At 42.4% G+C, this 24,938-nt stretch overlaps 1 long non-coding RNA gene across 1 annotated transcript; it reads left to right on the top strand.

The window, feature by feature from the left end:
• The first annotated feature begins 2,292 nt into the window (after positions 1 to 2,292).
• On the top strand, positions 2,293 to 14,977 carry LOC311075696. The gene is made up of 2 exons (XR_014604564.1): positions 2,293 to 2,981; positions 10,059 to 14,977. It is a non-coding gene; the product is annotated as an uncharacterized lncRNA (long non-coding RNA).
• The last annotated feature ends 9,961 nt before the right edge of the window (positions 14,978 to 24,938 follow it).

Below are 24,938 nucleotides of genomic sequence, written 5' to 3'. Positions count from 1 at the left end.
CCCTTCTCAGCGTCTTCAGGACAGCTCGCAAATGCTGCATATGTCGCTGCCAATCACCACTATAGATGATGATATCATCCAGGTATGCAGCGGCATATGCAGCATGCGGCCGGAGAATTCTGTCCATCAGACGCTGAAAGGTGGCCGGAGCCCCGAACAACCCGAACGGAAGGGTAACAAATTGGTGTAATCCGAACGGCGTCGTGAAAGCTGCTTTTTCTTTGGTCATGGGAGACAAGGGGATCTGCCAATAACCCTTAGTTAGGTCCAGTGTCGAATAAAAACGAGCAGTGCCGAGTCGATCAAGCAATTCGTCAACCCTAGGCATTGGATATGCGTCGAATTTCGACACAGCATTCACCTTTCTGTAATCCACACAGAACCGTACTGAGCCGTCCGTTTTAGGCACTAAAACTATCGGGCTCGCCCAGTCACTGTTGGATTCTTCTATTACTCCCATTTCTAACATCGCTTCTAATTCACTCTGAACTACTTTTTTCTTGTGTTCTGGTAATCTATACGGCCGGCTGCGAACAACCACGCCCGGCTCAGTCTCAACGTGGTGCTGAATGAGATTCGTTCGGCCAGGCAGGGGTGAAAACACATCAGCAAAATCTGCTTGTATAGATTTTATATCAGTGAGCTGCGAGGGTGAGAGGTGCTCTCCTCCAGGGGCCAGAGCGAGGGATTGAGATTTTGAACTCACTTCTGGACCGAGATCCTCCTCCCCACTCACTACCGTCGCCAGCATCACTGACTCCGCCTCCGACCATTTTTTAAGCAGGTTGAGGTGATATATTTGATGTGCACCACCCCTATCCATTCGAACTACCTCATAGTTGAGATCACCAACTCGCCGTGTAACCTCAAAGGGTCCTTGCCACTTTGCGAGTAACTTTGAACTAGAAGTAGGGAGTAATACAAGTACTTTATCCCCCGGTGCGAATTGACGTAGTCTAGCCCCCCTGTTGTACAACCGACTCTGCTTGTCTTGTGCCTGTAACAAATTCTCCATTGATAGCCGCCCCAAAGTGTGGAGTTTTGTTCTCAGGTCCATGACATATTGAATTTCATTTTTGCTATTAGAAGGTCCGTCCTCCCAAGTTTCTCTAAGGACATCTAACACCCCACGGGGCTGACGTCCATAAAGAGGCTCGAAGGGGGAAAACCCTGTGGAGGCTTGCGGGACCTCCCGTACAGCGAACAAGAGGGGTTCTAACCACTTATCCCAATTTTTGGCGTCCTCCTGTACGAACTTACGAATCATGGATTTCAACGTGCGATTAAACCATTCGACCAGCCCGTCTGTCTGTGGGTGATAGACACTTGTTCGAATTGATTTAATGCCCAATAATTCGTACAGCTCGCGAATAGTACGTGACATAAACGCCGTGCCCTGATCGGTGAGGATTTCTTTCGGAATCCCCACCCGGGAGATTAATTGAAACAGTGCACTCGCCACACTCTTAGCAGAAATAGTGCGGAGAGGCACTGCCTCAGGATACCGCGTTGCATAATCCACCAGAACTAATGCAAAGCGGTGTCCCCGTGCTGACCGTTCTAATGGCCCGATGAGGTCCATACCAATTCGTTCGAAGGGGACCTGCATTAATGGTAAGGGGCACAATGGTGCTTTTGGGGTGGCCGGTGGATTCACCAACTGACATTCACGACAAGACGCGCACCACCTGCGCACGTTCTCGTGAATGCCCGGCCAAAAGAACCGGGCCATGAGACGGTTTAGTGTAGCCGTTTGTCCTAAATGCCCGGCCATTGGATTACAATGAGCCGCCTGGAAAAGCATTTCCCGACGGCTTCTCGGTATTAATAACTGGGTTGTATCTTGCTTTGTCTGGGCGTCTTGGGTCACCCGATACAACTTATCTTTTAAAATTGAAAAATAAGGATAGGAGAGCGGTTGTTCAGGATGAAGAAGCTGACCGTCGATAGAGCGAACCTGATCAAAGGCATTTTTCAGCATTTCATCCCGTGACTGTTCCAGGGGAAAATCATCACGCTCAGGGAGGATGTTTCGCTCCAGAGCACTCTGTTCCCCTGAAACAGGCTCCGGAGGTTCCGGTTCAGCCTCCCCCAACTGTGCAACCGCTATACTACCCTTCTCTCTTTTCTCCCAAGCGGCATCCGAACATAAATATCCCAATAATTTATTAAACGAGGGCCAATTAGTACCCAAAATTATCGGATGCCGGAGGTGCGGATTAACTGCCACCTCTATTCTATGCTTTTCTCCCCTGAATTGAATATCCACAGGCAAAATAGGATAACTCACCACTTTGTGGAGAAAGGTGAAGAAGCTCCACCTGAAAGTGTCATTTCATTCACTTCAACCCCGCCTCAAACTCGACGTCAACGCAGAAAGGGTCACAATAAGAAACCTGTAAGAGCTGCTGAAGAATTGTCTGGTTTGCTAAAACACATGACTCTGTGAAGACATATTGTATTGAATGAAAAAGTCTTTTGTTCGTCCCTGTCTCTCTCAAGTCACATGAGAAAGCAATGACAAGGGTCTGTGTTCTCCCATACAAGGGAGCTATTGTATGTCCAAAAGGGACAGTCATGTGTGTGTGTAGAAAATAGACCAGACTAGCTGGTGTCAGCAGATGTGCATGTGATGTTTAGTTTATTTGTTCTTACAGTGAATATGATGTAATCACCTCGATTAAGGATATATAAAGCAAGGAATCTGGACGGATCTTTGCTCGTCCTTGCAATCCACAGCCCAGGAGGACATCAGTGCCTGGGTGCAGGAAGCCAGAAGACTTAATTGCCTAGCTAACATCACTCTGTTAGTTCAGTACTCTATTATATTCTGTAACAAGTTTTCTTTTCATTTTGATTCTTTTAATAAATATTGTTAAACATTTATTATAATCATCTGACTGGAACTTGGAATTCTTGAGTACGCTTTCACTTTTCTTCCCTGGACCAAAAGGATCCACTCCGGGAGAAAACACCAGAGGGTGAGCATTCATTTCTGTTAAAGAGAATTTATGCACTGTTTGATTGATTATCAGCCTAGCCAAAGAGGCAGCTAGCAACAGGGTTATTGTTGTGTAGCAATTCACGGTTGAAGAGTACCTAAAAAGGTAGGCTTATACTACAAAGGGGAAATTTGTTATATTTATAATTCTTATTATCTTTATAATAAAATACGAATTTGTAGAGACTGTTCACCTAACTCTTAGAAGTACGACTAAGGAATAGGCGCCTTAGTTACCGCGGGATTGTTTATATGTCCTTATTGGATGTAAAATAATTTGGAACGGTATTAATCGTAAGACATTCTTCTACATGGGGGCTCGCCGGTCTTAAATTGTAAAACCGGGAATAAATAAAGAAGCATTCTAATCAATCAAATTAAAATGACCCAGTATTATTCGCAAAAATAATAGAGGACGCTCTATTAGAAAGTGAAGCGAGTACGCGCGGCAGAACCAAAGAGTATCTGTAAAAATTAAAACTAATCCCGAAGAAAGAGGATAAAAAGTTTAACTAGTCTGCATTTTCAAAGGGTAAGAGACCCAAATGACTCAAATGACTCAATTACCACCTGATTTAAATGGAGGTCCGACTCCTAATCAGGAATCAATATACCGTATCGCTATAACAAAACGTGATAATTTCCTAAAGCAAAAAACAGCTAGGGAAAAAGATGAGGCTTGGTATATAGGAGATTATGAAATAAATAATGGACAGGAATTCATTTGCACTCAAGCAGCAGATGTAAGGGCCATTGTAGGACGAATTGATGACAATAGAATGAAAGGAGACAAAATTAAAATTCTTTTTGAGCCAGGAATGGAGGTAACATACAAACCAACCACAGATTCCAGTATAGAAGTATACTATGGAAAAACAAGAGTTATGTATGATGGCACGGCTATGCCTCAAAGAAAACGCAGGGATTCTCATGACACAGAAATTCACTATTCTGATGTAGAAAAACCTGGTCCTAGCGCTCAGAAAAGGTTAGACTTTCAAGAAACTAGTCCTGGCCTTCAATACATACCGCTGGCTAATGAATTAGTTCATACTTTAAATAGTATGAGCGGAAAAGCCCAGTTTAAAACCAGAGGTGAAGATACTACCACCGAAGGTGAAGAAACTGAGTGGGATGAGGAAGAAAGAGTAGTTTATCAATGGGACGAACCCATTCCACAGAGAAATAGAGTTAATCAAAGAAATTCTAGACCACTATCTCGTGAAAGAAAGAGTAGTAGTTATGCCAGAGAACACATAGATCTTGCAGGGAGAAAAACTCTAACAAAACCAGGGCATAATCTGAAAGAGAAAATCAGACAAGAGCCTGAATACATGCAAAGAATCTTCCTGGCCGCGACTGGACCAACTTCTGATGAAATATTAGACATGCCAGAAACAAGCCTTAAAGCTAAACACGATATGCTTGCTGAACAAAATGACTCTTGTCAAAAAGCTTTATCGTTGCTACTCCGTCTAACCCTATCGGAGAATAGAGGACGACGTGGTAGAGATCCGATTATGGGGGATATTTTTGAACTCAGAAAAGAGGTTCTGAAAGAATCGAAAAACCCCATATTGTATAGGAGACCGTTGCCAGAAATTTCAACAGAGACTGAAATAATTAGACATGACAACCTGTACTCTGAGGAGAAAAGGGTAGACCAAAAACTAACAGAAGGACTAGGCATAAATCTAGCTGAAATTGCTGCTTCCTCTGTGAAAGCTAAGAAAAGAGCAGAAAGTTACCCTCAGGCTAGTGGATCCTATAGAGGACAATACAACCAGTATGAAGAATCTGAGTCCAGCGGATCTGTTTACTCGAGAGAGGATTTTAACCAACAGTCAAACAATATTGCTAGATCGAAAAATGTACATAATATAACAGCCACAGAAGTAGGGATGTTCAATTCAATGAAGTTTGATCCAAAAGATAATATGAGAAACTGCCAGAGAATAGTGCAGCTAGGAAAGAAGCTTAATATCCATGATGAAGATATAGAGCTAATGATGGATCAACTTTTGAATGTAAATATAGGAATTAAGGATGTTTCAATTCACCAGAGAAACATTTCAGGGGAAACTAAAAAAGAAACTTATGAGAAAAGACTGAAGGAAGTAAAAAGCACAGGGTTACTTTTGTTCTGCAAAAATAGGGCCCTGGAGGGAAAAACCACGGCCGAAACTGTGGAAGAACTGTTAATGTTTGACAAAGATCTCCCAGGTCTAAATAAACTAAAATCTTGGGGTTATGAAACTGGCTGGGGAGAATTACAGAACTTTGCTGTGAGATATGACAGACGATCAAAACAGGAAGCGGACAAAAAAGGTAATCGAGAATCAAATTACCGGGACAATAACAAACAGCAAGTTCTAAGACGTTCCGAAAGACTAAAATCTCAAGTTCGTGATGCTCCACAAGGTACGAGGTATTTTGGACAGCCAAAAACCTACAGGGAGAATAGAGATCAGTTTAGATCTGTTGACTTTCAGAGGAGAGGCAGATCCCTGAGCAGAGCAGCACAAAGAAGGCCTAATTGGGAACAAAGACCTACATTCACTAAAACTGCCAGTAAGCAAACTAGCTCAACATTTGTTTCTAGAGATGAATGGGACAAAATGACTCCTGAGCAACAAAACAAAATCAGGGAACAGAGAGCTAAACAAAGAACAACTGTGGAAAAAGCATATGTTACTAGACAAGCTAAACCTAAACATGTAAGACATAACCAAGTTGAGCAGAAACAACAATAGGACATCCTTAAAGGAAAAGCGACCATCCAATCTGACTTAGTTAAAGAACATGAGGGATTCTTTTATATCGACTACCATGGTAGAACGTTCTGTTTAGATACAGGAGCTGAAATTACCTGCCTTACTGACTTACCTGTAGATGCCATAAAACAGAAAGGCATGATGAGGGTGTACAGTTTTAATAAAACTCAAGGCCCAATTGATACAGACTGGTATTTATGGAAAGACATAGTCATTATTCCTAATCAATCAGAAAATCTAATGACATTGCAGGACGCGACTAAAATTGTAGGTAAATTTAATAAAGAAATTAAAGTCAGATGGATGAAAATGGTCGACCTTCAAAAGGAAATTTCAAGAATGGTACAGGAAACCATACTTAATAAAAACAAATTGAGAGAAATCCTGGAAAAACATAAACATGGAGCCGCTAAATTTAAAAATGATGTAGGCCTATTAGGTAAAGAATATGAATATGAAATAAAGGGAGGAGTGCATAAACCGCAAAGACAATACCCCATTAATAAAAAAGCTTTACCTGAAATCGAAGAAACTATTAAAGAATTGGAAAAATTAGGGGTAATTAAAGAAATAAAAAACCCAATCACTAACTCACCACTGCAGGCCGTCATTAAACCTGATAATTCTTACCGCGTGGTTAATAATTTCAAATCTTTGAATAAGGTTTCGGAACCTGATACAAGATATTTAATTAATGCGAGGGATGTTACCAATGGTTTACCTAAAGGCAGAATATTAACCAAAATTGACTTAGCAAACGGTTACTGGACAGTTCCATTAACTGAGAACAGTATGGCTAAAACTGCGTTTACCTGCCGATCTAAAGCCTATTGTTATACGAGGCTCCCCCAAGGGTTCGTAAACTCGGCTAACGCATTTCAGTCCATCGTAGTCACGCTAATGTCTGGTTTACCTGTGTCAGTTTATGTGGATGACCTTTTGATCATCACCGATGATGCTGATGAACACCTGAAAATCGTAGATGAAGTACTCACTAGATTGATTAAAGCAGGATTTAAACCCAGCTACAAAAAGATCGAAATAGGTAAAGAGGAAGTGGATTTTTTAGGCTTCGCTACAACAGGTATGGATCGAGGACTATCGAAAACTACCAAAGAAAAATTGGAAGATTTGAGACAAAATAGCCCAAAAAGTCTAAAAAATTTACAAAGTTTCATGGGACACATGAATTTTATCAGAGATCTGATACCAGGCTATGCAAAATTAGCAAAACCTCTTTATGGTGCCACGAAAGGCGATAAATTCAATTGGAGTGATGAATTAGAAAATACAAGATTGAAATTAATTGACTTGGCTTTAAACTCAGGTAGAATAGCAAGAAGAGAACATGATCAAAAATTGATCGTTAGTGTTGAAAATACCGCGGATGAAATAGAATTGGTCTTGTATAATGAAAACGATAGGAAAAATCCAATCCAGTTCATGTCATACCCAAAACCTGCTAATCAGCTAAAACAAGAACCAAAATCTGCGACTGATATCTTAGCTAGTATCGCTAAATGCTTGATACCTATAAAAACCTTAGCCCTAGATCAACAAATAATTGTAGAATCTAAAGGTGAAGGCATTACTCAGCTAATGAGGGAATCAAAAAACCTAGTAAGTGAAGCACCTAAAATTCATCAGTTTACATGGGCTAAGTGGAGTAAATTACTACAAGATACTCAGATCATTTTTGGACATAGTAAGCTTAACAAAAAAGACAAAATAACCGAAATACCTAAAGGTGCAAATGTCTGTTACTTTACTGATGGTTCAAAGGAAAACGATGAGGTTTGGTGGGGCTTCATTAGAAAAGAGAAAGGAAGGATAGTGTTCAAACAAAAGGGGCAATTGTCTAGTGAAGACTCAGCACAACTTGCAGAAGTGAGAGCAGTCGTAGAAGCCCTAAGGCATATGAAAGCCACGAACACAGTGAATCCTATTATTGTCTCAGACTCAGACTATGTATACAAAGCACTGACTGAACATATTTCCACTTGGAAACTGAATGGATTTAGCACAGCTAAAGGAAAACCATTAAAACAAAACAGTTTGTGGAAGGAGATTGCATTATTATTAGATGATGTTAAACCAGTAGTATTGCACCAAAGCAGTCATACTGTGCAAACCACATCGGCCGCCAAAGGCAATGCCGAAGTAGACAAATTTATTAGACATAAGACGATCCGAACATCTAAAACTATCAATGTTATCACTAAAACAAGTGAGAATGATATCGTTGAAAAACTGCACATTGACTTAATGCATCCTAGTTTAACTTATATGGCAAAATACTGTAAAGCCACAGGACTTAACATACAGAACCTGAAGTCTACCTACTTTAAAATCAGGAAAAAATGTCCTGAATGTAGGAAAGTAATGACCAGCAGGTTTAATGAGTACGGAGCAATAAAAACAGATAAAGAGAATGAAGAGGTTTCAATGGACTGGGCTGGACCAATCCGCCCTCAAAGTAAATTAAAAAATTGCTACTTTTTAGTAATTGTAGATAACTGTTCAAATTTTCTGCAAATATATCCGTGCAAACAAGCTACTAGCTCGGTAGTCGTACAAGCACTTAAAGACTGGATAAGATTTCGGGGTCCGCCCAATAGAATTCGTGGCGACAATGCCCCAAATCTTACAGGAAAGGAAGTTGAAGAATATTGCGATAAAATCGGAGTACAATTAATCAAAAGTGTGAAATATAGCCCGGAATCGAATGGCTTGGCGGAGAACGCGGTTAAGCGATGTAAAGAATTCTTCGTCAAAAACGAAAAACTGGGAGACTGGGATACTTTACTTGACCAATGCACGCATTTTCTAAATTACAGAATCAAACCGAGTGAACTCAAAATTGAAGATCAGCCTGAGCAGGAAAGTTGTAACAACAATCCATTTAAGGTAGGCGATCAAGTAATTATACTACATAAAATCAGAGGTAAGAGATTTAAGCACAAAACTGGAACCGTGGACACGGTGACCAAAATTACTTCCAACACTACTGTGCAATTGGAAAATAACGGGATTTGGTCATTAAGAAACCTAATTAAAGCATAAAAATGAAGAAAGTTGTATTTGAGTCAATAATCGAATCAAAAACAGGATGGGTCAGATGTCAAAATGAAGCATACGAGCTACTAAGAGTCAAAAAGTGGCATGACGACTGCCCTGATGGTACCATTAGCAAATTGATACCATTCACAAGCTGTTGTATCTGCGAAGCAACTGACATAGCAGAATTACTTTGGGAAGGCCCGAATGAGTCTCGGCCTACAAAAACAAGCTTAAAAACAATCCCTAGCATGGGAGAGCATAACCTCTTCACCTGGTACAATCCGGACGGTAAAATCGGACATTGTGCTTTAGGTGAGATTTCAGTATGTGGAAACTGCAGACTAAGTAAACAACAATGGGTCATTCAAAAGACACAACGAGGAGAAAACAATTGTGTCTGTCGAACCTGTAAAATATGTGAAGAAAAAATAATTTTACTAGGCTCGACATGTTCTTGTACATTTAGAAACTGTACGTTAGAACTTTGTAACAGATGTGAAAAGCTAGAAGAGCGGAAATGGGTCCAGACGGTCAGTAAAAAAGAAGTCTGGTTAACCCGAAAATCTGAATTAGCCATGGGATGCGTTTCCCAAGGTAAAATCATGTCCGAATGGGTTAGCAATCCGATCCAATTAATGGAACAAGATGAACAAGCATGGCTATACCGCTACTGTGAAATGTCAGGGCTTGGAAACCCCTCCTATACAGACCCTCTAGAGATTGGTTCTGTATTAGGCCAAGTATTGGGACAAATCACATGTTTGGATGCGTGGGAAAGAGTGATCTCACATAACCTAAATGATCCAAAACAAATTATACTCGTAAAAAGACAGGGTCAGTATGCATGCAGCACAGCCGAACAATTTATTATTGCCGAAATTAAAAATATGACCTTCCTCATTGAACAACATAACTGGGAAACCAGAACATGGGAAGACGGTGTAAGAGAAACTACATTAACAAGAAGGTCCAGAAGTCAGATTATTATGACTGGGCAAGCTTGTTATAAAATTAAACATGCAGAAAACAACGCATCCATGATTAAAACTCTGATAGTGAATCTCTGTTGTACCAGAGGTTACATGAACATTGGCTTTGCCATACAGGGTTTTAAAATTGATTGGATAACAAAAGTTAAGCCTTTTAAACAAAGACTTCGGGACTGGCTGCTCAAAAAACAGTTCTAGGGTCAGACAGGCAATTCTTTGTTCTCTCACCCACAGCTTAAAAATGCCTAGAGGGGACACAGGGCGAAGGCTACAATCCATACACAGACGACTACGCCAGGAAATGACTGACAATTTACAGGAAGTCCTTGCATGGATAAGTATGACTTTTATCCTTCTTGTATGCATTTTAGCTGGATTCGGAACGAAAGAAACAGAGGACATCTACACTGTTTACCCTTGTACTAAAATAGAAAAGATAGATAAATTACACTGCTATAATCAAACAATAATGGTTAAAGGTTCACCTTTGATTTTAGCAGGAATAGAATACGATCCTGAAAATAATGCTAAGCTAATAAGAAACTGGATAGCGGATATAGATCCAGAATACTGGAATTGTACTAGTATAGGAAGTTTCATAGATTCAGCTGCAAGTTATGGTCCCACAACTGAAAAAGGGATAACTGTAAAGAAATGGAACAAACTGAAAGTACTGAACCAAACACACGTGTTACTAAAAGGACAAGAAATAGACCTTAATACAGCCAAAAACATTAGTGTGAAAAACTTTGACTTAGTATGGTGGACATATTCGTATGGAAAAACGATTTCCACATTGGAATGGGACTGTGTGACGGGAGAAACCCGCATACAAAGAATAAAAATAATGGATAAAGAAAACCAAGGTAAATTAGAAGTGGCAGATGATTTAGCCGTGACAAATGAATTAGAAATGACAAGTGATTTAGAAGTAGTAGATGATTCTGAAGTGACAGGTAATATGGAAGAAACCAAAGAAATGGAATCACTAAAATTAAGTTCCATGACACCTGCAGCGCAACGTGCAGGGCCAAAACCAATAGATCGTTGGCTTCGTATGAGTGAATGCGGAGATAAAACTATAATTCATTCAATCCATGAAAACAAACCTATAATTCCTGCAAAAACCACGGAGTGGATAAACTGCTATAATAAACCTCGAGCCACGCCAATGTGTAATAAGATCCTAAACTGTCCGTGGGTAACTAAGATGATTTGGCCAAGTAACAAAGACAGGTCAACGGTTGATCACAAAAAGCAATGTGCTCGTAAACTTAACCCAGAGAAAAAGGTATGGTATTGTGTTATAACAGCTAAGGCCCCGTGGAACCAAACTCTTATGGAAAAATATGAAAAAGATACTATTACCATATGGCACAAATGGATAATGAAGAATTATAATTTCACAGCAGGGACAAGTAGTGAAGCAGACAGAACTACATGGACTGTGAAAGCTACATTAGAAGGAAAGAAGAGATTGAATGGTAATCATAGACATCCATACACCCTAGAATATTTTCAGAATTCAGGCATCCCAGAAAAACTTATAACTACCTCTGGAATAGCAAAATACCTAACAACGAAGGTAATAGATCAACAATACAGGAGTGCATTGTTGTTATATATGATGCAAGGAGGGGAAGCTTTGAAACATTATACCATTGCTAAACGACCGACTGGATACGTAAGATACCATGGAAGACATCAAGATATAAAAGATATACATACTGGAAGAAAAGAAGGAAATTTGATTTGGCCAGTACATATGAAGTATCTAGGCTCACATAAAATCTTGAACTCCTATAGATCCCAAAATATAGGTCAATGGGAAAGTGGCTATTATTTAAAAGTATCTGATCCCGATAGATACTCATGGGGGACTCAGAGCAAAATATATATCAGGCCCACGAAAGGAAACTTTAGGAAAAATTGGAACGCCACAGGTTGGTATGGAGGACCTTGCAGCAGAAGGGATAATTTCGATATTGTAAAATCCTCAAAAGGAAATAGGATAGCATATAAACTGAAGTGTGTCAAGGAATTCGATTTAGGGACAGAAGTATTAATGGTAGGTGAGAGAATGGATAATAAGAGAATAGAATTTTGGAGCGATCGAGTTGAGACTAAATATTTGTGCAAAGGAGATTTATTTGACAATTGGCAACATGCCACATTTAGTGCACCAATAATGCAATCATATGCCGCCAAGAGCACAAAGGGGAACATCGATAGGAATCACATGTCTTGCAATTTTGAAGCCATGGAAGGGAACCTCTGGAGAGGGGAGAACTTGAAAATTACCCCCCTTGTTCTGAAACAGATGATTGGCGAAACACAGATAAGAAAGATTTGTGCTATAATTCCTTATATTAAATATATAAGTGAATGGAAGGATTTATTACATCCAATCGATGATTTCATTGAAGCGGAAAGCCTTGGCGCGCACTGGATACACCGTTTAGATTACTGGACGAAAACCAGAAGTCCTTCAGACGTAACTCTAATTAAATTAATCGGAAAAATAGTAAAAACAGCATTTGAAGATATAGGTGGAAAAATTAAGGCAGTGGCCACAAGTGTATGGAACACAATGACAGACGCATGGAAAATACTAAAAATTGTACTCTACTGTGGGGGAGGTACAATTGTAATTATTATAATAATGGGTATCATGATTAAATCAGTAAGAATATGTATACATTGGAGGCAACTGAGACAGCTAGCCAACAGAGCCAAATATAGAAAAATACGACTGTCAGCTGACTTTTCGGAGTCCGAGAATGAGAGTGAAGGAGAGTTGCCCAAGGCTAAACAGAGAAACATAAAAATGTAAAGAAGTCGTAAAAACACTCCACTCGTTTACCAACCAGCCAACTGAACTGACCATTTCACTAAGGAACTTTCTTTGAAAAACCTGAACGATGGAATCGATGACAAAGCAAAATTGGGGAAACAATTCCAATGAGACGACTTGTACCACCTTACCGGTAAATAAATTTCAAATTATAACCTACAATGTGATTTTGATCCTTTACTGGATATTTTCTATAATGGGATTACAAGGGGTATACCAAATTCCAATTGCAATATGTAACTTAGCCTCATTTAATTTGGAGAAAAGGCTATACCCGGTAAGCATGATAATTGGACAAGTTGTGAAAAGCCCTAAGATGAAATCCATATTTGGAATTAGAGGCTTAATAGCAATGGAAATCCTCCATATAATACTTGTCTCGGGAAACTTGATAAAGTATTATCTCGAGGTCCAGTACGTAAAATACATAGTATTTGCTTCTACTCTTTCGGTGATTCTGTATATTCTAATACTTGCCACCAGAAGAGTAGAAATGGAAGGTACAAAAATGACTGTTTATGAAATATCTGTAATAACAGCTACATTTATGATAATGATGATTGCAGAATACTATGATGATTATGTGATGTGTGGTATAGCAATATTAATAGTTAGTAATGACTGGTTTTATGTAACAAAACTGTTAAAAGCTGGTAAAGAATATTGTCTCCATAATGAGCTGACAAACCCTTTTGTAATTTACAAATAGGATGCCTCAGCCCTTGGAGGGCAGAAGAAAAAATACATAGATTGCACCTCAGATGGAATTTGTGGACCCAAAAATGTGACTAAGAGACGAATGAACTGTATTATATGTGGAACACTTCCAGGAGGCTTAAGAATAAGATGTTTTTTGATGAATGAATGGCAAGACCTCTGTTCAAATTGTACTGTGATACAAAATGTGAAAATGAGTGAAATTGCACAAGTGACTGTAATTGAACGAGAGAGACGAATGAATCGTCACGGTCCCTGGGTGTCGGGGAGTTTTATAAAATGGTGTATGGCTATGAAATTTAAATGCTGTAAAGCCAGTGAAATTCTAAATGTGCAGGCTGGGTGTAGAAATACTTATACAGCTAGTAGATATCACCTGGAACCAAGGGTATTCCGAAAGAAAAAGAAAAATGGAGGCTTGAAAGAAATAATAGGAATTATTTACAGGCATTGGATCTTGGATAAGCCGAGCCAGCTCGACAATACCAAGCAAAAATTCAGCTATAGTTGTGTTTATGTTCCAACAGAACATCCTCATGCCAGAGGCCCCGGGAAAGTGGACAATGGTACCGCTAACTCTCGACGTGGCCGAAAGAGGACTCATCTTCGCAGTCAACCAATTGAATTTGGACAAACTGCTAAAAGTGTGGCGGAAGAACCACGAATTTCAGTGGCAGCCAGCACTCAAAGCCTGGCACCGGCAGAAAGTTATCCAGAGTCTGAAAACCTGGTGTCTTCAAGCTGGGATGAGCCAGGATCAAGCCAATTCATTAAAACTGATGATATGTAAAAATGATGGAATCAGTCACCGCCTGTACCAATTAGAAATTGACGGCTTTACACCTAGCATTTACTGTACTGATTTTGTAAGCAAAATAGATAGATTTGGTGTAAGGGATTTTGTAGGTAAACTGAAACGTAGACCTAAAGCTAGGCTGAACAAATACAGAAGAGTTAAGGAAGCTCATTCAATGACAAGAGGGGATGTGGAGAAAGGTGAAGAAGCTCCACCTGAAAGTGTCATTTCATTCACTTCAACCCCGCCTCAAACTCGACGTCAACGCAGAAAGGGTCACAATAAGAAACCTGTAAGAGCTGCTGAAGAATTGTCTGGTTTGCTAAAACACATGACTCTGTGAAGACATATTGTATTGAATGAAAAAGTCTTTTGTTCGTCCCTGTCTCTCTCAAGTCACATGAGAAAGCAATGACAAGGGTCTGTGTTCTCCCATACAAGGGAGCTATTGTATGTCCAAAAGGGACAGTCATGTGTGTGTGTAGAAAATAGACCAGACTAGCTGGTGTCAGCAGATGTGCATGTGATGTTTAGTTTATTTGTTCTTACAGTGAATATGATGTAATCACCTCGATTAAGGATATATAAAGCAAGGAATCTGGACGGATCTTTGCTCGTCCTTGCAATCCACAGCCCAGGAGGACATCAGTGCCTGGGTGCAGGAAGCCAGAAGACTTAATTGCCTAGCTAACATCACTCTGTTAGTTCAGTACTCTATTATATTCTGTAACAAGTTTTCTTTTCATTTTGATTCTTTTAATAAATATTGTTAAACATTTATTATAATCATCTGACTGGAACTTGGAATTCTTGAGTACGCTTTCACTTTTCTTCCCTGGACCAAAAGGATCCACTCCGGGAGAAAACACCAGAGGGTGAGCATTCATTTCTGTTAAAGAGAATTTATGCACTGTTTGATTGATTATCAGCCTAGCCAAAGAGGCAGCTAGCAACAGGGTTATTGTTGTGTAGCAATTCACGGTTGAAGAGTACCTAAAAAGGTAGGCTTATACTACAAAGGGGAAATTTGTTATATTTATAATTCTTATTATCTTTATAATAAAATACGAATTTGTAGAGACTGTTCACCTAACTCTTAGAAGTACGACTAAGGAATAGGCGCCTTAGTTACCGCGGGATTGTTTATATGTCCTTATTGGATGTAAAATAATTTGGAACGGTATTAATCGTAAGACATTCTTCTACAACTTCCCCGTGCACACACCGAACCTTAACCACGCGGCTATTATCCAATGCCCTAGGTTGAATCAGGCTTTGATGTATGGAGGATTGGTTACATCCTGAATCCACCAGAGCCTGATATGTACCCCCCTTGATACTCACTGGTATTTGGTATAGGCCAGCTTGATCGAGGGCAGCCTGTGGCGCGTCGGGGACCCGGATCAATGTCCCCACCTCCATCACTGGACATCGATCAATAAAATGTCCTGGGTCCCCGCAGCGCCAACAGGCCGGCCCAGACTTTACCGCCGCCCTGGCGGCAGGAAGCGGGTCAAGCGATTGGCGTGGAGAGAGCGGTGATGGAGGGGCCGGGGTGAAGAATCCCGTGGTCGAACTCCCTCCCCTGGGAGGAACTCTGGGGATCGCTGATGGCTCCGTCGGATAACCAGCTCTCCACCGGGGCGCTGGTTTCGGCGGGAGTCCTCCACGGGTCCTGGGAAGGGGAACGGGTTTGGAGGGAGAGAGAGGAGAGGGAGAGAGAGAGAGAGAGAGAGAGGCAGATGGTAGAGGGTCGCCGACCCCTGGGCACGCCACCATTTGGTCCTCCGCCAGCTGGATGGCCTGGTTCAGCGACGTCGGGCGGTGGCACTGGACCCACTGCGCAGTTTTTCTCGGCAGCCTGGCCACGAACTGCTCCAGTACCACTCGATCGATCACATCCTCGACGTCGCTACTGTCGGCCATCAACCATTTGCGGCAGGAGTCCCGGAGCTGCTGTGCCATCACGAAGGGTCGGCCGGACTCTTCCAGTGTCAGGGTCCTGAACCGCTGGCGATGCTGCTCCGGCGTCCGACCGACCCGCTGCAGGATGGCACGCTTGAGGTCCTGGTAGACCAGGAGGTTTTGGACTGGCAGTTGGTGTGCGGCTACCTGCGCTTCTCCTGACAGCAGGGGGATCAGCCGCATTGGCCAGTCTCCGGTGGGCCATCCCCGGGCCTCTGCCGACTTCTCAAACAGATCCAAGAAGGCCTCCGGATCATCATGAGGCCCCATCTTGTTGAGCGGCAGAGGAGATGTACTGTCCTTGGGGATGGCCCGAGCCTCCCGGTCTACCCAGCTCCGGAACAGCTCGCGGTCTTCATGCTGGGATCGGAGGAGCGCTTTGAAGCGTTTGTCCTGCTCCTCCTTGATCGCCAGCAGATGTTGGTGTTGCTCCTGATGAAGACCGGCGAGCGACTGGATGATGTCCGCAAATGGTGTACCTGACGGGGACTGCATGGCGGCGGCGATCTTCTTCCTTCCCGGGTTTCGGCACCACTGTGATAAGGTTCAGTTCGTCAATAGTAAGGAAGGAAGAAGACAGGGGTCGGCTGGAGCTGGGACACACGTTTTATTTACTCTTTTCGTAATAACAGAAATATGCGCACAGAGCGCGTTCACCATGCACATGCACAGCAATACAAAACAATAACTCAGAATTCTCTTTTAGTCGTCTCTTGCAGGATCAGCGTCACACGAGGTCCCAGCTCGTCTCTCTCTCTCTCTCTCTGTCACTCTCCGGCTTATATCCGGTCTCTCCACGCCAATTACTGAAATCAGACACAGGTGTTCATCATCTGCACTTGACCTACTTACGCTCCGCTCCGCTCCGTCCTCTCTCTCCCGCTACAGACTCAGCAAAACCACGCCCCCCTCGCCACAATCGTATAGTGGTTTTACGTCTAACTCTTATCAAAGTAAACTTCTGGTGACCATAGTTTTTTTACATATAACTATATTACAGTAAACATTGTGATCGTATAGTATTTTTTTCTTCTTAACCTAGTCTTAATTGATTCGACACCTATGGACCAGTGAGGTGGGGATAAACTACTGAGGGGGAAACCTGTGAGGAGATCTTCACCACATGGCTGACCCCCCGAGGCCTGTTGCACTTCGGTTCTTCCATGGGCTCGGCACTGGTCTGTGTGTCCTATTCTGTCCCTGTTGTGTGCACACTGTACAGTGTGTGAGAAAATTGGCACATTTCCATTCTCCAGTGTAACATCAGTCATAATATACATCATAATACAGGACTAGTGCCTGACTGGACTATTCTGTGGTATCACATTTAAGGCTGTGACTCTACTTAACCAGGGTTCCCCAAAAGAAGGCTGAGAACAGACACATTCTCTTAAACAAAAATCAGTCTTTCGTCTTTGTTGTTGTTTTTGGGGAAATTAAGCACTCACAGCCTAAATGGTTAACACCTTATCAAGCTGCCCCATGAGTTTAACGAGGAGGGGAGGGGCTGCTTCAGAGTAGCAAGCAAGCTGAGCAGAAGCTGAGTAACCTTGTTAACTTCTTTAAAGTTCTTTTTGTTTTTCCTACACTCATTCATCCAATGCCCTGGTTTACCACAGTAATTACAGCTGCACTCTCTCTTAGGACATTTGCGTTTCTGTTGCTTCTCTGAGTTGACCTTAAAGGATGCTGCTGCAATTTTTACTCTTGCCTTGACATCAGAGTCTCTTTCCCAAGTAGCTAACCTGTCCAAGTTGTTTTGCAGGGTTCTACTGGGCCATGTTAATTCTAAGTAAGGCAATGCATTTTTATGTTCTGACAGAAGACCCTGAAACCACGCGCGAACTAGGGGACCATTATCATCTAACACCTTCTCTGAAGTGTCAGCAATCCCGCTGTAAGCTGCAGCGGTTTGGCAAAATCTTTCTGTGTACTCACAAACAGTTTCACCCTTCTTCTGTAAACAACTAGTGAGCTTTGACCAGTCTATGGTGTTAACCCCCCCAATCTCCCCAAATCTCACTCCAAGTTAAACTCAAAAGTATATATAAAAAAAACACTTTTAAAAATAACACATTTAATGGTGAATTGTTAATTTGCATACACGAGCAGTAACTGCACTACATGTACATATTCACAGGAATGATTATTGTAAACAAGATTTAATTTTGATTTATTTATTTACCTACCCATCTCTCTCTCTCTCACACACACACACACACACTAACCCGACCCCTAAACCTACCCATCTCTCTCACACACACACACACACTAACCCGACCCCTAAACCTACCCATCTCTCTCACTCTCACACACACACACACACACACACACACACACACACACACACACACACACACACACACACACTCACTAACCCAACCCCTAAACCTACCCATCTCTCTCTCTCTCTCTCTCTCTCTCACACACACACACACACACACACACACACACACACTAACCCGACCCCTAAACCTACCCATCTCTCTCTCTCACACACACTCACACACACCAACCCGACCCCTAAACCTACCCATCACACACATACACACAAGTCAAGCGTTTTTTGTCTATAAAACGCCGATAGCAGGCCGGGTGAAACCCGTAGTTGATGGGACATCAGAGACCGGTTCGTCCAGGAGGGCAACATGTTTATTAGCAATAGCTAACATTAGCTCCGTAGTGTCCGACGTTTTGAGCCATTCCTACGCACATTGCTTGATTTTTTCCCATCGGATTTCAGTAAAGGGCTGCGGACCTTTCCCACCATCTTTTCCGACATGAATAATACACTTTACGGGTGTTAATCGAGCTTGATCGCCGCTATCAGATTGCTTACGTCCTCCTCCATGTTTACATGTGCGTAGTGATATTTGCTTGATTTCGGCTCTGACCTACTTACATTTTCGATGCTGATTGGTTGAAAATCTAGCTCAACAGTTTTATATGTCTCAATACGCAGTCAATATAGTGCGCCAATAAATTACAGTTTTCTCATTAACTGCAGGATAATGCGTGGAGAACTTTTTGCATGGATACCTTTTATTAATGATGAACATATTGAGCAAAAGAAAAAGTAGTGCCCCATTTGTCGGAACGAAACTGAACGATACAGCTCACGTTCACCGTGACTGGAAACCCGGCCCAGGCTGTATGATCTGGACCACTTCTTGAAATGACTCGGCTTAATCAAGGATGGTTTTAATGTAGCAATAATTAACATAAAAAATATTTTGTCCAAAACAAAATATGTGCGGTAAATAATAATAATAGTAATAATAATAATAGTGTCGTTTTGCACAGAGCATTAATAGGCTATTCATAACCAGCAAAATATTTAGTTGTCATGAAGATCTTTCTTTACGTTTATGTATTTTAAACATGCATGCGCGCTAGGTGACATCGCGCAGTGATCGCAGTCGCGGCATCGGCTGAGTAGTGGCAACCGCATAGGTCTGGGCGCTCGGCTCAGATGCTTTTACCAGTATGAAGCCCATTTCAACATTACTGCAGCCAGCGTCAGCACGCATGCTCAGCTCATCACTGGAGTGACGTGTGCACAACTTTGGGTGAGATAAAACCATAGACTGTAAAAAAATATGGACGTAGTATCCGTGATGTCACCCGTAGGTTTCTGAAGAGCATTTTTGAAGCCTAAAGTGGGCGGAGCCGTCCGTCGCCATCTTGGCCTTGCGTCACTCCCGGATAACAGAAAATGGGCAAAGAGGCTGAGAAATCACGCCCAAATAGCTTGACGTGATCGAGTTAGCTCAGGCTGTTAACGGCTCTGGGTAATGCTATAAGGTTATGCTACTGACAGTACCAAGTCTGCGACTGCACAGTGCCTCGCGCTAAAGTGACACTTGATGATGTAAAGCCAATTAAAAGTTCCTGTTTTTGCCCTTCGAAATATAATAGTTAAAAGACATGGCTACAAGTGAGACTGTGTATCGTGATTCTGTACTATTCTGCTAGTTGAAAATGTATTATGCAGTAACTTAATATTACTCTGAGAGTGTGTGTGACAGTGATTTATGTGCATACATGTCAGTCACTTTTTTTATAGTCTGGTCCGTCAGCGCGGCATCGCTCGTCAAGTTCGTAGAGAGCTTTTCAGTCCATTTTAAATTCTGATTTTGGCCGCCTCTCAGATGGGTTAAACCATAGATATATTGCCTATGAAGTTCAAGTAAATGCGCTAGAAAATCCACGCTCATTCAAGGATGTGCATTTATTGCATGGACGGAGAAAGCGCCGACGCCTGCATGATTTCATCTGACGGTACACATAAGCATATTATAATCCATCTGTTCCGTGAGAGCAGAACGAAAAACTGAAAACTCCAAAAAGCAACGAAATTGTCAGACATCCATTAGTGTATGTTCACAGAGGAAAACAACTGAAATACAGCGCTAGTTGTTCGCTCGAACGATACTCGACGACAACGACGGAATCCAAAACCGTGGGCTTTGTACCCAAGTAATGGGTGTATTAAATTGTATGAAATAATCCCGAAAAAAAAGCACAAACACTGCAGAGAAAGCAAGTTCAGCAGCAACATTTGCTGAGGTGAAGTGACGGCTAGTAACGCTAGTTACGTATGTAACTGTGGTTCTGTGAATTCCGGATGACCACCAGAGGCAGTGCAAAGCACTAGTGGATAATTGCTGCGCCAGCTAGATAGATCGAGAAGAATATAACAACAAAGTCACGTCATGGCGAAGACCGAGACGCGAGGATATAACCCACAGCGACTCGGTGACCAGCCTCAGAATGCTTTCTCGCGCATTCCGAGTGACGAGGGACTCTGGCGGTCATCCGGAATTCACAGAACCACAGTTACATACATAACTAGCGTTCTGTTTCATCCCTACTGACCGCCAGAGACAGTGCAAAGCACTAGTGGATGACGCATATCAACACAGTCATGAGGAATGCCACCCACCTGCAAATATCAGGGTTGCTCCAGAAGGACTGCAGAGCTCACATCATGGGAAGCAGCCACGTTAACCTTGTAGAACCGCGCAAAGGTACATGGAGAAGACCAGGTAGCAGCTTCGCAGACATCCGCCAAGGAAACTCCCCGTAAAGTGGCCCAAGACGAAGACACGGCCCTAGTGGAGTGACAAGTAACACCCACTGGTAAGGGTTGATGAGATCTATTATACGCCAACTTTATCGTCTCGACAATCCAGCGTGATAGTCTCTGTTTGGACAAAGATGCACCCTTGCGTACCTCACCATAACAATCAAATAACTGATCTGTCTGTCTGAAAGAAGCGGTAGACTTAACATAGCACTTTAAAGCTCGTACAGGACACAGAAGATGAGACCTCCCCCCATCTGTATCTGAGTGATTGAAAGGCGGCTGAAAAGCAGCCAGATGAATAGACTGATTCACAAATTGTGGTAACAAAACTTTAGGGAGAAAGGCTGGATTAGGCCGAAGAATGACCCCAGAATCCTCTGGTAACCAGCGTAAACACAATTCACTCACTGACAAGGCATGAAGTTCACCAACACGTCTAGTGGAAGCAACGGCCAACAAAAAAGACACTTTTAAGGACAACCACCTAATATCTGCAACATCTAACGGCTCAAATGGTGGTGTACAAAGGGACTCTAGAACAAGCGGTAAGTCCCACACAGGAAAAAGAGTAGAACGAACGGGCTTTAAACGCCTCGCTCCCTTCAGAAAACTACAAACAAGGTTATGAGACCCAAGGGAAGCACCAGCAACCGGGTCATGATAAGCAGATATGGCAGCAACATAAACTTTTAAAGTGGAGGCCGCTCTGTTGTCATCAAATAGATGCTGCAAGAAACTCAAAACTGTCGGCACAGTACAGTGAACTGGGTCAATTCCTTGATCTCCGCACCAAGAAGAAAATATCCTCCAACGAGCAGCATAAAGCTGTCGTGTCGAAGGAGCCCTAGCGTTGCCGATAGTGTTCACTACTGCCGGTTCACAATCCATTAACTGTGATCTGGACCCAAGGGCCAAACCCAGAGCTGAAGACGAGTTGGATCTGGGTGCCAAACACGGCCGTGCATCTGAGAAAGAAGGTCCCGTCTGGTGGGAAGCTGCCATGGTTCGCCTTGTAACAGACTCAGAAGGAGAGGAAACCATGGCCTGGATGGCCATCGAGGTGCCACTAAAAGCACCTTGTGCTTGTATAGGAATACACGATGTAATGTTTCCCACAGAAGTGGAAATGGAGGGAACGCATACAACAGGCAACTCGGCCACTCGTGGGCTAATGCATCCTGTCCCAATGGGCTGGACGTCTCGGCTCTCGCGAACCACCAGCGGCAATGAGTGGTCATTTCCGATGCAAACAGGTCGACCTCTGCCTTGCCAAACCGTTGCCAAATCAACTGTACTACATCCGGGTGAAGTCTCCATTCCCCCGGGAGCAGCAGATCCCTGGACAGAGCATCCGCCACTTGATTGTTCAATCCCGGGAGATGAACTGCCCTTATTGAGGCCAGCCGGCCCTGAGACCATGTGAGGATCTTGCGAGTTAGCAGTAAAGATGCAAGAGACCTGGCGCCGCCCTGATGATTCAAATTAAAGACCGTCGACATGTTGTCGGACCGGACAAGCACATGACGACCCATCAGGTTTGGTAAGAAGTGTTGTAGAGCTAAGTACACTGCCTTCAACTCCAGGACGTTGATATGTTCTAAGGCCTCCCTGGGTGACCAGTGACCACCAATTCCCCTCTGGTTCCACGTTGCCCCCCATCCTGTTAGTGAAGCATCGGTCGTGATCACTTCCCGACGGGAGGACACCACCCCTAGAGGCCAGAGATGGGAAGTAACGAAGTACAAATACTTCGTTACTGTACTCAAGTAGATTTTTCAGATATTTTTACTTTACTATTTATTTTTGTGCCGACTTTTTACTTTTACTCCTTACATTTTAACATGAATATTGGTACTTTCTACTCCTTACATTTGAAAAAATTGGCTCGTTACTTTAGTTTCAAATAATTTCAGTGGAGTCGTTATTATTTTCGCGGCATCAACCCTTCGCAGGGAGTTTGATTGACAGGTGATCTTACCAATCATAATCCGCCATTTTGTCCGACAAAGCAGTCAGGAGAGTTAGTACATTAACATTGGAGGATTTAAACTTGAAAAACGAAGTGTACCGACGTCTTTTCGCGTAAAAACATCTTTCCCTCTTATGTTCATTCATGTTTATTTTATGCTATAAATTAACTAGAAGGAAGAGGATGATCGGTTCACGAGCAGCTTTAACTGAGGCTCTACAGCGATCTGTCACGACACATTAAAGAGCCACAAAACGGTATTTATTGTTTAAATGTCTTTAAAAAATGACCAAATTTGAAAGGTGAGAATTTGTTTCATATAAAAAATATCCTGGTCTGTCCTGTCTCTCAGCACCTTGTCAGTGTCCTCTCTGCTCCACGATGTATTTTTCACTGCGTGAGAACATGGTGTGGCGTGAGAGCAGCGTAGCTTGTCGGACATAGCGACAGTAACTAAGTGGGGCGGGTCTTTGCGAAGGGTCAATTGAATGGGAATATACGTTGCACTTGCCCTATCACTACAAGACGACTCGACAGATTCGGCGGCATTCATTCGCGGAAAAATCATTACATAGCCTACATGTAGATTCCTTTAAATGTTAAGGGGAAGTTTAAAAAAGAGAAACTGGGTCTGTTAATTCTCACAGAATCACAATTGAATTCACAATTGAATTCATATCTTGCTACTCAGTCAGAATCTCATTAACCTGGGTGAGTCTCTGACTCTGTCACAATAATCATATAGGCTATGTGATGTTTTAGGCCTATTGGCAGACATCCATTTAAAATGTAGGCAATGGCATATAAAGAACCTTTTTTCCAAATCCACTTAGCCTAAGTTTCTCAGCTTGCATTCTAGTAACATTTGTGTGGTCCAGGTAGCTTTGCATAAAAAAAATGGTTATCATTCGCAAGGCTACTTTTACTTTTATACTTTAAGTAAATTTCCAAGCCTGTACTTTGTTACTTTTACTTCAGTAAAGAAGTTAAATCAGTACTTCTACTTTTACCAGAGTATTTTTTAACACAAGTATCTGTACTTCTACTTGAGTACGAGAAGTGAGTACTTTTGCCATCTCTGCTAGGGGCACACCGGCTTTCACAAATGTTACCTTTTTCCAGGGTTTCAATGCACGGACACAGGCAGGCGAAACGACAATCATGCAATGGCGATGTCTCGCTGAATCTAGCCCTAAGCTGTTGCTCCACCTCTGAAGAGGCCTGAGGTGAAGCAAGCCCAAGGGGATCACGGATGTTGCGGCAGCTAACATCCCCATTAGTTGCAGAAGGACCCCATAAGGAAGTTTTGTCCCCTGACCGAAACGAGTCAGTAGCTGACAAATATTGTCTGTTCGTGCGTGAGACAATGTGGCAGACATTGTGATTGAATTGAGTGTTATTCCTATGAAGGTTATGGTCTGTTCTGGGACCAGATGACTCTTTGTGTCGTTTACAGTAAGGCCCAACTTCTGGATATGCTCCAGCACAATCCTGGTGTTGTGTAACGCATGTCGTCTTGTTGGGGCACAGAGCAGCCAATCGTCTAAGTAGGGCAGAATCCTCATGCCCTTGGACCAAAGAGGAGTCAGGGCCGCACTCATGCATCTTGTGAAAACACGAGGAGCCAGAGATAGACCGAATGGTAGAACTCTGAACTGATAGGCTTGATTCTGAAAGCTGAATCTTAGAAACTTCCTGTGGTGGGGAGCAACGGGAACATGGAA

The sequence above is a fragment of the Abramis brama genome (assembly GCF_963993115.1).
Source record: "Abramis brama genome assembly, chromosome: 24".
NCBI lineage: Eukaryota > Metazoa > Chordata > Actinopteri > Cypriniformes > Leuciscidae > Abramis > Abramis brama.
This window is presented reverse-complemented; position numbering and strand designations above follow the sequence as displayed.